The 16,076-nt window shown below is 46.9% G+C and overlaps 1 long non-coding RNA gene across 1 annotated transcript; it reads left to right on the top strand.

The window, feature by feature from the left end:
• Nucleotides 1,097–15,734, top strand: LOC102165381. Its single transcript, XR_002343057.1, has 2 exons — nt 1,097–2,353; nt 12,567–15,734. It is a non-coding gene; the product is annotated as an uncharacterized LOC102165381 (long non-coding RNA).

Here is a 16,076-nt window from a genome sequence, read left to right as displayed (position 1 = left end):
TAAGAACCGACTTGTGTCCGTGAGGATGCAGTTCGATCCCTGGCCTCACTCAGTTGGTTAAGGATAGGTGTTGCCGCCAGCTGTGGTGTAGCTCACAGATTTGGGGTGTCTGGGATGTGCATGCAGTACTTGGGAATATTTGATAAGCATCCTGATTCCCAGGCCTCCCCCCAGATCCCCGGGTCCAGCCCTGGGCCTCCTGGGAACTGCTGCTCAGGCCTACAGAATCATGTGCAGCTCTCTGATGGCAGCCCACACAACAGGGTGCACCGGGGAGAACAGTCTTCTCAGCTCTAGGGACGAGCTCAGTGTGCTGGCCTGGGCTTTTCTGTGCAAAAGGCACTGCGTTGTCGGTTTTTCAAACTGGGTAATCTGAACAGTAGCACAATGGTGCACATTCCATGTCTTTAGTCTCTGGCCTGTCCTTCTTTTTTACCATTTCAAACTGAGACTCTTGGTTTCTGGTCAGCACAGTGGGTCCGATGTGCTGCCAGATCTGTCACTATACGAAGAGGCTAGGACCATGGCCCCAGGTAGCCTGCGGCTTGACTGACTAGCAGAGGCAGGATGTCCTCCTGGATGTTAATTTCCTTCCTTCCTTCCTTCCTTCCTTCCTTCCTCTCTCTCGTTCTTTCTTTCTGCCATGCCCATGTTATGTGGAAGTTCCCAGGCCAGGGATCGAGCCCTGTGCTATAGCAGGGACCCCAGCCACTGCAGGGACAGTGCCATGCCAGATCCTTAACCTGCTGCGCCACAGGAGAACTCCACCATTCTATTTCTTTATGAGTGAGTTTGGGCTAATCATTATAACCCGTTTATTTCCTCCAGACTGGAAGAGTATTTAAACTTCTCCCTGCTGTCTAATCAGTGGGTATTAATGACAGTTCTGGGCTTCAGCTTTTGATGGGAAAATCTGAAAAGGATCGTGGCTGTTTCTCCAATAGGCTGCACCTTCCAAAATTCTATAGAAAGCAGGCTAAGACACCTGTGAACATAAATACCTATACTAAATGCATAAACTAAATGCATTATTTAAAAAATGCAAGATGTGACACTGGGGTACATTTCAGTAACTGGGGGAGCCCCCGTGGAAGTCTTGATGCATCTGGTCCTACCTGAATTCCATCTTGAAAGGTGATTGTATTGAGGATATTTTATTGGAGCTGGTGGAAGAAGGTGAAGAGGCATGCGGGTGCTCAGGAGTGATGACTCACTGGCCCTGGAGTGGTCGCAGCAGGGAAGAGAGAAGAAGGTGGGCAGGAAGATGAGGTAGGGGGCCCAAGGATGAAAGACCTTTACAACCCATGGGAAAGTCACTTTGCATCAGGAAGGTGATGCTGAGCCCAGGAGGGAAAAGTGGTCCAAGCAGCACCATGCTTAGAAGGCCACCAGGAAGTTCTCTTTCATTAGGGGGAGAATGAATCTGAAATAGAGCAAAGCCATGGGGAAGCTTGGGAACTGGTCCATGCGAGTGAGAAGAATCTGAACCAGCTGCAGGGGTGGGACAAAAAGAAGGTGGCAGGGGAGGAAGGATCAGAAAAAGCGATTTTCAGCAACTGGGTAATGTAAGCCCCTTGGTATCTGTTTCTTCCAGACCAGGCTGCAGAACTAAAGAATATGAATAATAGATGAAGGAAATGATGATGCAAGTTAATAAGAAAATGTTAACAATGTGCTTAGATGAAAATTCTAGGGTGAGAGAACCAGTCAGGAGCGAGTGAGGGTTAGAGGCTCAGCCCTAAACCCCGTCGTTCTGTGGTTGCTCTTTAGCGATGGTTCCAGTGGTGAAGCGGGAGGTACTGGAAATATGTGCTGACAGCGTCCCCTGATCTCTCAGGCATTGGGAATATGTCTCACAGGGCAGAGTCCCTGTTATTGCCAAGCCTATTCTAGACACAAGAAATAAATAACTAGGAAAACCATGCCTGCTTCAGGTCACCTCCTGTATTTGTCATCTTCCTTCCTGAGAACTTGTACCCAGCAGTGTAACCCTGGAAATAAGCAGCCAAAGCGCTAGAATGGAGAAATGATTATCTCTCCCTTAATATCAGCAAGAGGAGCTTTGGACATTTCCCTGAAAAATCATAACTCTCATTTTCTGGAAGTCTTGCGTTCTCGCCCTATCCCGTGCATGGAGTAACAGCTCTCCACACCCTGTTTCATTCAGCAACACAGCAGCCTCTTCCCTGAGAGAGGGTGTGGGGAGCAGCAGGAAGCCAAGGCCATTGCCAGCCCAGCACCCGGGAGGTGCCGCCCAGATGCCGGAGAGCAAAAGGCAGTGCACCCCTGAGCTCACCAGCTGAGACATCTTGTTTTTGTTTTCTCTGTGAATGATCACGGATGCACCATCCAGGTAAGCAGTTTAGGATATTAATAACCTTATCATTACGCTGTCATCAATAGAAGCCGCAAAAACAAGTCATCAAAGAGGAATTTTGCATGCCCTGCACTGATAGCAGAAGGGTGGGCTGACTGCTGGCTCAGACAGCGAACTCAGTGAACCCAAGTTCTGGTCCAGAGCTTTATTTATCTAAAGAACAGAACTTCAGCAGGTTCTCCAGGAGTTCATCTCACTCTGCAGAATGACTCCCATTGACCGCGACATGAAATTGAATACCACTTTATTCATTTTCGTGCAGAGACAGAGCTGCCAAAATAATCAGTTCATTTTCTCACCCTGGGAAAAGCCATTCAGGAGACCAAATCATGAAAAATTAAGTGGTGAGAGTTGATCTAACATGAATAGAGCACCTGGGATGCACTGGGTGCTAGAAATTTTATTTATCTTATCATATTTCATTCCAATAAGGACTCTGAGCTAAAGTACCTGCAGCTGATGGAGTTTCTACACCTTTCCCAGAGCTGGGATACGGCAGAACCAGAACTTGAACCCACTTCTGTCTGTCCCTAAAGGTATTCTCAGAGTTCTCCACATCTGAAATTTTAAATATTCCTGGAATCAATTGATCTTGAAACTGCATTTTTCTTTGGCCATACTCAGGGCATGCAGAAGTTCCCAGGCCAGGGATCGAAATCGAACCAGAGCCACACTAGTGACAATGTCAGATTCTTAACCTGCTGAGCCATGAGGGAACTCCCTGCATTTAGTTGTAGGATATTTCCCCTCCTTTTAGAGTAGGGAGCAGAAATGCACAGAGACAGAGAACATGGGGTCCGAGGTTAGACTCCTGAATTTCTGATCTTGGTAGTGCTTCCTGCTTGGTTGATATTGGGCAAGTCACGTAAGTTCAATTCTCATGTATATTAACTATAAAGAGGAGGAAAATTTTTAAAAATGAGGGAAATTATAGCAAAGTGCCTGGCATGTAGGAAGCGCTCAAGAAACACTAATTATCATTTTTTTATTAAACGGTAGTTGATTTACAATGTTCTGTCAATTTCTGCTGTACAGCAAAGGGACCCAGTCATACATACATTCTTTTTCTCATACTATCGTCCATCGTGGCCTCTCCCAAGTGACTGGAGGTAGTTCCCTGTGCTATACAGCAGGACTTCATTGCTTACCTATTCTAAAGGTAACAGTTTATATCTGCTAACCCCAAACTCCCAATCCAACCCTTCCCCTCCCCCTCGGCAACCACAATTCTGTTTTCCATGTCTGTGAGTCTGTTTCTGTTCTTCAGATAGGTACATTTGTGCCATATTTTAGATTCCACATATAAGCAATATCATGGTATTTGTCTTTCTCTTTCTGACTCACTTCACTTAGTGTGAGAATCTCTTATTGCATCCATGTTGCTGCAAATGGCATTATTTCATTCTTTTTAATGGCTGAGTAGTATTCCATGGTGTATATGTACCACATCTTCTTAATCCATTCATCGGTTGATGGACATTTAGGTTGTTTCCATGTCTTGTATGTTGTGAATAGTGCTGCAGTGTTAACATAGGAGCTCATGTTTTTGTTTTTGTTTTTTTGCTTTTTAGGGCTGCACCTGCAGCATATGGAAGTTCCTAGGCAAGGGGGTCAAATCGGAGCTACATCCGCTGGCCTACGCCACAGCCACAGCAACACCAGATCCAAGCCACATTTGCAACCTGCACCACAGCTCACAGCAATGCCGGATCCTTAACTCACTGAGTGAGACCAGGGATCGAACCTGCGTCCTCATGGATACTAGTCGGGTTCATTAACTGCTGAGCCATGAAGGGAACTCCGAGGTGCATGTATGTTTTGAATGAAAGTTTTGTCTGGATATATGCCCATGAGTGGGATTGCTGGCTCATATCGTAGTTTTATATCTAGTTTTCTGTTTTCCATAGTGGCTGCCCCACTTTATATTCCCACCAACAGTGTAGGAGAGTTTCCTTTTCTCCACACCCTCTCCAGCATCCGTTGTTTGTAGACTTATTAATGATAGCCATTCTGACTGGTGAAAGGTGGTGCCTCATTTTAGTTTTGATTTGCAAGAAAACACTAATTATTGTTTGATTTTATACCCAGATTAATTGTGCACTGTTTTTACAGCTATACTTATGAGAATCAGTTTTGGCCATGTTGAATAAAATAACTTCCTCCAGATAGTTATGATACATCCTGGCTTTTTGTCCACTTCTTCTGGTTGGTTTTGTTTGTTTGTTTGTTTGTTTGTTTTTCTGAAGATTGTATACACACTGGGTCATTCAGACAGCGGCATTCTGCCACAGTTCCATGCTGTGAATTTCATTTTCTGGAACTTTGCTCCAGGATCTCTTAATTGGATATGGGGGTTTTCAATGCCTCTTAGGAGCAAGAGAGGCCAATTACTTCCCAGGACAGTCCACTTCTGATCGTTCCTGGTTACACCCACCGTAAATGTGACTTAACAAGTCTCTAACTCGTGTGGACCTTACCACTCACAGGAACTACAAGGGGGGTTAGGCACCCAAGGACTTTGTGACCCTCCTTTGAGAGATCGAGACACTGCAGCGCATATAGAAGGGACAGGCCATTTATTGACAACTTGCTCTGGGTCAGCACTGGACAGACCTGAAAGCACCTCTACCAACATGCTCTGACTGGGCCCACACAACAGCCTTGTGGATGCGCGGACAGTGTCCACACCATCTCAGAAGACAAACTTTATATCTCCCTGCATAGAATCCATGACCCGCAGGACAAAAGTCACTCTCCAGACTAGATCCATGGATTGGCCTCTGCCTGCTTTCCCAGTTGCATCACTCATGACTTTCTGCCTTATCATTTATGGCCCAACCACATGGACTTACTGGTAGCGCCCTGTCCCTATCTCCCTGACCCCACCCATGCCCACAAACCACCCCAGCAGCTCCTTCCCCACATGCACTGCTATTTCTCAGCTGATGCTCTGTGCTGTCACCGTATCTTCTTTGTAACATTCTTCCAGATGTCTTTTTCACGGAGTAAACTCTGTGCTTTTAGATTAGACTGTTTTTAGTTAATAAACCTTATTTTTTAGAACAGGTTAGGTTTATTGAAGAAATTTATAAATAGATTTAGATTTACTGATAAATTGAGCTGATGCTATAGCATTCTTTTATACCCTGCACACAGTTACCCTCATTAAAAGTTTGAACTACTGCGGTACACTTGTTACAATTAGAGAACAGTTTTTTTTAAGGCTGCAGGTGTGGCATATGGAAATTCCCATTCCTGGGCTAAGGCTCAAATCAGACCTGTAGCTGCCAGCCTACGCCACAGCCACAGCAGTGCCAGATCTGAACTGCATCTGCAGCCTACACCACAGCTCATGGCAATGCTGGATCCTTAACCCACTGAGCGGGGACAGGGATCAAACCTGAATCCTCATGGATACTAGTCAGGTTTGTTTCTACTGAGTCATGACAGGAACTCCAGAGAACAATTTTTTTTTGACCATGCCTCACAGCATGCCTAAGTTCCCAGGCCAGGGATCAAACCTGACCCAGGGCAGTGACAACGCTGAACCCTTAACCACTAGGCCACCAGGCTACCAGAGAACTCCTATTTGTTACAATTAAAGAAGAAATATTGATACATTAATATCAACTAAAGCAGGTCTCACCTGAAAGTGTGCTCCTGTTGTGCAGTCTATGTGTTTTGACAAATCCGTCATGTCATGAGTCCACCAGCAGTTAAGCATCATACAGAATGGTTTAACTGCCCCAGTAATCTCCTCTGCTCCATCTGTTCATCCCTCCCCCAGACCTTCTGGAGGCCACCATTTTTTTTTTTTTTTTTACATTCTCCAGTTTTTCTTTTTTTCTGAATGTTATATAATTAAAATCAGATACTACTTAGCATTTTCAGACTGGCTTCTTTGACTTAGCAGTAGGCACTTTCTCGTTTTCTCATGGTTTGATAGTTCATTTCTTTTGTTGCTAATAATACACCATTGTATGGAGGTCCCATTGTTTGCTTATTTAATCACCTACTGAAGGACAACTTGGCTGTCTACAGTTTTTTTTTAATGATTTTAATTTTTTTCTATTATAGTTGGTTTATAGTGTTTGTCAATTTTCTGCTGTACAGCCAAGTGACCCAGTCACACATCTGTATATACATTCTTTTTCTCACATTATCCTCCATCACGCTGCATAATGAGTGACTAGATATAGTTCCCAGTACTACAGCAGGATCTCATGGCTTATCCATTATAAATTTTTCTAGTTTTTAGTAATGTAGAAATAAAGCAACTCTAAACCTTTAGGTTTAAGTTTTCGTGTGGACATAAGTATTCAAGCCATTTGGCAAAATACCTAGGAGCACAAGTGCTGAGTTGTAAGACTATGGTTAGTGTTGTAGAAACACTGCCAACCTGTCTTCCAGAATGGCTGTATCATTTTGCATTTCCACCAACAATGAATGAGAGTTCCTTTGGCTCTATGTCCCTGTCAGCATTTGCTATTGTCAATTTGGAGGTTTTAGCCATTAAAGTATGTTTGTAGTGGTATCTCAATTATTGTATTTTGCAAATCCCTAATGACATATGATATATTTAGCATATTTTTTTAATATGCTTACTCGCCATCTGTATCTCATCTTTGGTAAAGTGCCTGTTCAGATCTTTTCCCAATTTTTTTAACTTGGATGTTTGGTTTATTTTATTTATTTATGTATTTTTCTTTCTACAGCCGCACCTGCAGCATATGGAAGTTCCCAAGGTAGGGGTCGAATCAGTGCTTCAACTGCAGGCCACTGCCACAGCCATGTCAACACTGGATCTGAGCTGCATCTGCAACTTACACCACAGCTTGCAGCAAAACTGGATCCTTAACCCATTGAGCAAAGCCAGGGATCGAACCCACATCCTCGGGACACTAGGTCAAGTTCTTAATCCACTGAACCACAATAGGAACTCTTGTCTTTTTATTTTTGAGTTTTAACAGTTCTTTGTACATTAAAATTTTTTTCATTAAAGAATAGTTGATTTTCTTTGTACATTTTGGGTACAAATCCTTTATCATGTATGTGCTTTGCAACTGTTTTCTCCCAAACTGTGGCTTCTCTTAATGAATATTCCTTTTTTTCAAACTTTGGCAATTTTCATGTATGAAATGAAAATACTTTTCTAAAAGAAGTTAAGGTGGAAGTGCCGCCCTTGTCTCTGCAATCTCATTTCCGTCCCTCATCCTCCTACGTGGCTGTTACTCTGAGTCCCCTCCTACCCCTGCATTAAAATCAAGTCAGTGTCACCTCCTCCCAGAAACTCCCACAACACCCTCCCTTTCCTCCCAGGTGTAGGACGGTAATGGGTTCCCCCGCCTGTGCTCTCCCACGTTCCTCTGACAGCTTGTGAGTCACCGTCCTGTCCCCCGCCCCCAACTTCCTCTCTCTCTCCCAGATCACCACTTAGATGGTGGCTTTCTGTTCATGACTCAGGTTTACCCCTTGCAATGAAAGATCCCTCATGGCAGGTTATTTTTCTTGTTTAATTTTGACCATCACTGCCTGGTACAGAGTGAGCATGCAATAAAAAAGTTTGGCCAAAACATGGATTTGTTTAAAATACTGAATGTGGTGCAGCAGAAGTGAATCCAACTAGGAACCATGAGGTTGTGGGTTCAATCTCTGGCCTCAGTGGGTTAAGGATCCAACGTTGCCATGAGCTCTGGTGTAGGTCGCAGACGCAGCTCGGATCCCATGTTGCTGTGGCTGTAGTGCAGGTGGCAGCTGCAGCTCTGATTCAACCCCTAGCCTGGGAACCTCCAAATGATGTGAGTGTGGCCCTAAAAAATATATATTTATATATTATATATATAAATATATAAATATATATATATATATATATATTCAGTAAGTCCTTGATATATCCTCAGCATAAAAGGATAGGCATTCTGCTACTACAGCTCACTTTTAGGACTCATCCAGGGATTTTTTGTTTTTTATGGCTACACCTGCAGCATATGTAAGTTCCCAGACTAGGGGTTGAATCCGAGCTACAGCTACCAGCCTACACCACAGCCACAGCAACACCAGATCTGAGCCTGATCTGCATCGACACCACAGCTTGCAGCAATGCTGGATCCTTAACCCTCTGAGCAAGGCCAGGGATCAAACCCACATCCTCATGGACACTATGTGGGATTCTTAACCCGCTGAGCCACAACAGGAACTCTTCATTCAGGGATTTAAATTCTCCTCTCAGATGGACACAAATGAATAAAACACACAAAAAGGATAGTACATTCATACACTCAATCTAAAAATTATTTTTCATGTGCGGATGAAACTTTGGATTTGACCAGGTGCGAGATCACAGGTGAATCTCAACCAATTTGAAATCTCCAAGATGCAGCCAATACAATACGATCACAATGAAGTAAACCAAACACTGATAAGAAAAATACGAAGAAACAAAAGAATCTATAGCGATAAAACAAAACTATCCACAGCTCAGTGACTTAGAATTCACGGAATATTCACACATATGCCAATCGTAGGATAGAGAATCTCAAAGTTAATCCGTGTTTCTTTTTGTAAAAATAAACTTACGGAGGCTGGTGTATGGTTAATGCACTTCACTTACGAATTCTCGTCAATGACACTTTTTCATCTTGTTACATTTATAATATGAATTCTCGTCAATGATACTTTTTCATCTTGTTACATTTATAAGAAGATCTGGAACATCTCTGAAGCTAAAGGACTTGATTTCCCGGAGCCCTGAGATTCTTCAAAGCAGCTGCCTCAGGGGCCAAGAGGAGGAACAGCAGGGGGCGGGCCCCCAGAGGGTTCTTCCCCAGTGAGGAGGGTCTGACACCCTGTTCATTGACTCGGAACTTTAACATGAGAGGGACGTACTACGGCATCTAATTTTTAAAAATTTTATGACTTGCAGTGTGGTATCAGTTTCTGCTGTACAGCAAAGTGCTGACCCAGCCCTACACATATACACATTCCCTTTCTCATATTATCTTCCACCGTGGTCTGTTCCAAGAAATTGGATATAGTTGCCTGTGCTGTACAGTAGGACCTCACTGCTTCTCCATTCTTAATGTAATAGTTTGCCTCTACCAACCCCAAACTCCCCATTCACCCCACTTCCTGCCCTCCCGCCCCTTTGGCAACCACAAGTCTGTTCTCTATGTCTGTGAGTCTGTTTCTGTTTTATAGGTAGGCTCATTTGTGCCGTATTTTAGATTCCACATATAAGTAATATCATATGGTCTTTGTCTTTCTCTTTCCGACTTCACATAGTATGAGAATCTCTAGTTGCATCCGTGTTGCCACAAATGGCATTATTTTGGGTTTTTTAATGGCTGAGTAGTATTCCATTGTGTGTGTGTGTGTGTGTGTGTGTGTGTGTGTGTGTATCTCATCTCACATCTTCTTGATCCATTCATCTGCTGATGGACATTTAGGTTGTTTCCATGTCTTGGCTGTCGTGAATCATGCTGCCATGACCGTAGAGGTGCATGTGTCTTTTCAAATTATAGTTTAGTCTGGATACATGCCCAGGAGTGGGATTGCTGGGTCATATGGTAGTTCTATATAATTTTAAGTCCAAAGATAAGGAAGATTTCATAGTTGCCTGATTCAGTGACTCAATGAGAGCATCAAAAACTAATGAGTTTTTTTCTCTCTTCACTTTGCCCTGGACTCCATGGCTCTACTCTTAGCCTTAGCGAGCGCTCACTGCAGCAATTCCATGGGTCGCGCACAACACAAGAGCCAGGGGAAGAAGGGGGAGTGCCTCGTATGAGGTTTTTCTCCTTGAAGGAAAGAAACTTTCCCCAGAAGCCTCCATCAGCCCTCCCTACGTGGACTGGTCAGCTCCCTAAAGACAGTGTGGGATTAACCTCCGCCCAAGGCCCTTTGCTGTTAGCACAGGCTGAGGGGTTTCAGGGTAGATCCCTGCCGTCAAATGCCAGCATGCGAGTTAGTGAGGTTGTGTGCAGCGGTGTCCACACATTTCATTAAAAAAAAAGTGTTCTACTGGAAAACTATTTAAGTTAGAAAACTACTGGAGTTCCCATCGTGGCTCAGTGGAAACGAATCTGACTAGTATCCATGAGGATGAAGGTTCGATTCCTGGCCTTGCTCAGTGGGTTAAGGATCTGGTGTTGTCATGAGCTGTGGTGTAGTTGCAGATGTGGCTCGAATCCCGTGTGGCTGTGGGGGCTGGCGGCTGCAGCTCTGATGGGACCCCTAGCCTGGGAATATGCCGCGGTGCAGCCCTGAAAAAAAAAGGTTAGGAAACCACTGGCTTTAACTCTCTCTAAGACTGCTCTCGATCATTATGGGCCTGTGACGGATGACTCTGCGTGCCTCAGGGCTGTGCGTGACAGAACAGTCAAGGCTCCATCTAAGGCCTGGTACGAGGTAACTCCTGGTGGATTCTCAGTGTGCTTCTAGGCCCCTGTTGGCTCAAATGGAACCTTACCTACTCCCTGTGCCTGTGCTTCTGGGGCTCTGGGCAAGAGAGAGCGTTTCCCTCTCTACACGGGGAAGCCGCAAGCCAGTAAGACAGAGGGGTGACTGTGGGGGGTGGGGAGTCAGGGGGCAGAGCTCAGGGTAGCCCACATGGCAAGGAGAAAGGTGGCTGGCCCGGCAAGGGCTGGAGAGGGAGTGGGCTTGGAATGGGCCCCATCTAAGGTCAAGGGCTGCTCGATCATGTTTGGGTCTCTAGCCGAGGCTGGACTGAAGAACGTTCGTGCCTCAGGCAAGTGGCGCATCTGTAAGAGTTCTTAATCTTCTCCTTTGAAGAAATAAATGTTTCTGGAGTTCCCTGGTGGCTCAGCAGGGTAAGGATCCAGCGTTGTCACTGCTGTGGAGTCGCTTTAATCCCTGGCACGGGAACTTCAGTGTACCATGGGTGCAGCCCCCCAAAAATGTTTCTATATAAAAATATCCCAAATTAGATTATGATGATGATTGCACAATTTTGTAAATATACGAAAAACCATTCAATTCGTATGCTTTAAATAGATGAGCTTCATGGTATAAAGCTGTTAAAAACAACAAAAATGTAGAAGTTTAGACATTGGTATACAATTTTACAGATGCCTCGACCCCAGCTCCCAAGTTTATGGTCCCTCTGGGCAGTCCCTCCGTCCTGCTACACCCTCATTTTTCAAGCAGTGAACAAGAACCATTTGTCATGACTCTCTATTTTTTACTTAGATTTATGAAGAAGAGTGACATTGATCTTAATGCCCTGTGCTTAGGAAATTTTAAGCACCCACAGGATTTCACAGCAGGAATCAGGGACCTTTAGAAATCATAGAGCCAGATTCCCTCTATACACCTGCCATTCTGAGGTCAGTGAGTCTGAACACCTCACAGAAAGGCAGTGCTGCCAACACGAGGAGCCGAGACTGATGCTCAGTGCCTCTTGTCACCTCCTCTTGTGACGCACCGGATTCACACCGTCAGCCGCAGGGGCCTGTGGCGTTTTAGCTTCTCCAAGTGGCACTCCAAGTCACTTCTTAATCCAGGGCCCTCAGGGGCCAGTGCAGACCGTCCAGCCTGAGCTGGTACGTGCGGAAGGCTTCTTAAAGGGGGTCAAGTACAGAGCTAAAGGCCTGAAAGATGCGTGTCAATAAAAATGGGGTTAAAGAGAGAGGATACCCCCACCCAGAATAAACGGCTTGAATCAAATCCCCCCAAAGGAAAAGAGTTTGTGAAAATTCAGCTGCTTCAGTACAACTGGCGAGCAGGGCAGAGGGAAGAGTAATGAGATTGAAATGTTCCCGAATGAATTAATTTGGTCGAAATGTGCCACATCCCAGTCACCCTAAGCTGCCTCCCTAAGCTTTCTTTCCACAGTCCCTTGTGCCCTGTGTAAAGTGACCCTTCAAATTCTGAATGATCATTTAAAAATTCCGAGCACTCCGGGCAGATGAGCTTTAAAATGTATGAAGAGTGTGGAGACCTGGCGTGGTGGTGATTTCAGACGTACCAGTATCTCCCCCCATAGACTTGTACTGGCAACCTCCACGTGCTCTTGTGTAATTACTCCCCTCAGCCAGAGCCCTTTCTGAGTTGGGACAGATGCAGTGCATCCAAAAGGACGAGGGGAGTGGAAGAGGGTCATTAACAGAGAAGCAGCTCTGCAGGTGACCTCGTGCAATGCTGTTTCTCGCCTGCCCTCGTTCCCTCCCAGGCTCTGACCAACACGGTGCAGCTCCTACAACCACGTAGCCTATGGATGGCGAAGCCCAGAGGCCGCGGGGCAGTCGCTGGGAGGTGCGGCTCAGAGGAGAGGACCTCTGTACACCCTCCAGCAATAAAAGCATCTGGTGGACGCCGCTGTGTAGGCTCTGGTTGCCAAGGTGAGTCGTGCTGTGCTGGGGTCTGGAGCCATGGGTGGTTGTGACTGGTGCTGAGCGCATGACCTGTGTCTGGGCTGACATGTGACGGATGCCTTCGCAGGCTGAAGGCTTAATTACATGCGTACCAGTCTTTCCAGTGGGAACAGAAGTGTGTTTCATGGATGCACTCCAGCCATTCCCAAGTCTCCTGAGAGAGCAGTGGGTTTGCATGCCCACATCCTACTCTGACCAGGATCCAGGATAAACCGTGAGGACAGGCCCTCCTAATGCTAAGACTTGCTGCTGTGTGAGGGGTGAAAAGAGCCTAGAACAGGATAGAGGCTCGTCAGCCCGATGGCCGGCGGCTTTCGAGGGCAGGAAGCAGCATTTCTGGAGTCTTGGAAGGGGGTCTTCCCTTGGGTCTTATGTTCTTAAACGGACACATGTCCTGTCTCTTGACGATGCCCTGGCCGTCACAGCAGCATGGAGAAGGTGAGGCAGATCCCTCTGCCCACGTCCTCTGGGCCCGAGTCTCCTGGAAACTTCAAAATCCCTCCTTGTAGCCCAGACGGCAGGACTTGTCACGTGAGATGTCATACCTGGGTCAGCGAGACTGCAGTGTTTTTGGGGCCAAACACGAGCAGAACTGGGTTTGGCCCAAGAGGTGTAGCCATTCACCTCCCTCCGGCAGAACAGGGGTGGACCCAGCAGTGGGGCGAAGTATGGTGGCAGCACATTCTAGGTGCCCAGGGAGGGGAACACATTCTAGGGCAGTTAACCTGTGTTTGGGCAGAGCTGGTGATCAGACGGATCCCGGCTGGACCTGTGTGCTTGTTTCCTGCATCTTTGGATAAAATGCAATCCAGAATGCGATCATCCGGCCAAAGGAGACCCCGGCAATGTCCGCTGCCACTTCCTTGGTCTTATTTCGTGATGACAAAAGGTGAAAAGGTAGCTCAATCTCAACACCTTAAAAAAAGCTAATAAAACCCCCAATTTGTAACCAGTGGTTTTAGACAAAATACCATAAACATATCAAAGTCTATTTCTCACAAGAAATCAGTAAATTCAAATGTCCTGGGTAGGTTTCTTTTATTAACAAGGTACACATGACGTGGTTTGAAAAGAGTCAGTCAGATCTTGCTAATGTTTTTGAAGAGTCAAAGCACATTTTCAAGGTAATTCTCCACCAGCAACAGATGCGTCAGGAAAACTCGTGAGAATTTCATCAGTGGAGAGGGTGACCATATAACACCATCCAGAGCTATCAACTCAGTGAGGTCAAGCGCATGTCTAACTCCTCAAAGTAAGGTTTTTTCCCTGTAAAATTGAGGGATAGTCTTTTTACTCTTGGAGTGGTATAGAAAGAATGCCACTTTAATTGGTTCTAAACGAGCCTCAGGTTTCCCAAGTGAAAGGTGCTTATTGAGAGGCCGCTCAGCTGCCGAGGCCTGCTCCTGGCCTCCCTCCACGTGGACCACGATGCTGGAGGCACCGGCCTTCTGAGCGGCTGACAGCCCAGCTGCCCCTAGTTAGAGGGAGGGCGAGAAGCACGCCTGGGCCCAGGCAGGCCTGTTCCTGCTCATTGCGGGGGAGGCGCCAGAGCTATAAAAGGGGAAGCCCCAGGCCGCCCCCTCCTCTGCGTGGGCCAGGCTGCCAGGCCTCTGTTCTGGTGCCCTGGGCTGGGCTGCAGGGCGGCAGGGGTGGGGTTTGCTCCCAGTGGGCTTCTGGGAAGATGGGGTTGGGGGGCCTGGCGGTTCTTCACTGTTGGGCAAAGTCCCTGCTTCTTTCTCTCTCTTCCCCAGGCCTGTTCTCACTACAAAACTCTCTCTCGCTCTCCTGTCTCTCTGAAAGCCAAGGAGGCCTCTCTGGGGTCGCGGGGCTCTGTAGGGTCTGCTGCTGGCCTCCTCCTAGAGAAAGCCTCCTTCTTCTGAAGTTGCCCTTTTCGTTAAAAAACAAAAACCCTTAAGTGCGTGTCCTCAGTTCAGTGGGCCAGCGTGAAGCTTGGGGTACCTTACTCCAAGTAAGGCCCGAACTCCCAACCTTCTAGGGGAACAGACCAAGGTCTCAGGAGGCCTCAAAGTGCCCTGGGCACAAAAGAGGGGGCTGGGTGTGGAGGGGGGCACAAAAGGGCCCCGGGGTTTGTGGAATGTGGGCTTGGGGGCTCTGGGAAAGAGCGTGGTGGTGGAAACGGTCCCTCACTTCTAGTGAAGAAGCGGACAGGGCTGGGCTTCTTCCGACAGGTAGGCCTAGAAGGAAAACCAGACCGCTGACCCCGTAAGCAGCAGACTGGGCAGACGAAACCTGCTGCGGAGGCCGTCTCTTCGTAAAGGCACTGGGGTCAAGCCACCATGGCCTCAGGGGATCGCTAGGGTTTGCCCCTGAGACAGGTGGCGAGGGGGCTGGTGGACGCCCTGGTCCACCCTGTGTAGCTGTGGAGCCTGGGGCTGCCCAGCACCCCCTCATCAGGGCTGAGCACCGCAGACTGTTCCCTTGATCCAGCTTCATCTAGGAAAAGACACCAAAGCAGCCAGAACCCCAATGCTGAGTTGACCTCTCCAAGAACAGGGCTGCCCAGCCTCTTCCTTGCCCCGGGGAAGGGCCTCATGGTTTCTGAATTTCAGAATATCAAGTCATTCAAGTTTAAAAAAAAAAAAAAAACCAGGCCCCTTTTGCGATGGCTTTATTTTGGCTTTAAGTAAAGCAACTATGTTTCTGTGTTACTGAAGAAAATAGTTTAACTAGAAGTTCCTTATTCCTGTTAGTATGAGCTGCTTCTGAGGGTCTAATCTGCTTTCGGAAAGCTCGAAGGGTCTGTACTGAGGGAGGAAATTGAGAGAACCCTGGTCTCGGGTGCAGAGAATGGCCCTTGTGTCCTGCAGTGATTACCCTAGTAAGTCTCCTTACCCCTCCACCATACAAAGCGACACAAGTTCTTTCCTTGGGCTAAGCTCTTAAGACTGACCCCGGGCACTTTTCAGATACGCAACACACTATCACCTGGGTGGCCGTGTTGTATGTTACCCCCAGGTGAGCCCTGGAGGTTTCTCTCGGCTCTCCCCTCACCTGCTTCCCTCCCTTCTCCTCTCCGCCAGGTATGAGTAACACTCAGAGTCTGTTTTGGCTCTGCTTTGGGAGGACGCTGGGATGACTGGGGACCACGCACGAGTGTGGATGTCGCTGCCCAAACCGATCTTCCCTTAAAAAAACCAACCTAGGTGCCAGATGCTCTAAAGGAGTTTGGGCTTCGTCCTGGTCCTGCTGTCCTTAAAACTCAGATGCCTCTGAGGACGTCATGTGACGACTCAATAACTAGGGAGTCAGATTATGGTGTCTAAGATGCAGACTTTCCCAAACAAAAG

The sequence above is a fragment of the Sus scrofa genome, chromosome 4, assembly GCF_000003025.6.
Source record: "Sus scrofa isolate TJ Tabasco breed Duroc chromosome 4, Sscrofa11.1, whole genome shotgun sequence".
Taxonomy (NCBI): Eukaryota; Metazoa; Chordata; class Mammalia; order Artiodactyla; family Suidae; genus Sus; species Sus scrofa.
This window is presented reverse-complemented; position numbering and strand designations above follow the sequence as displayed.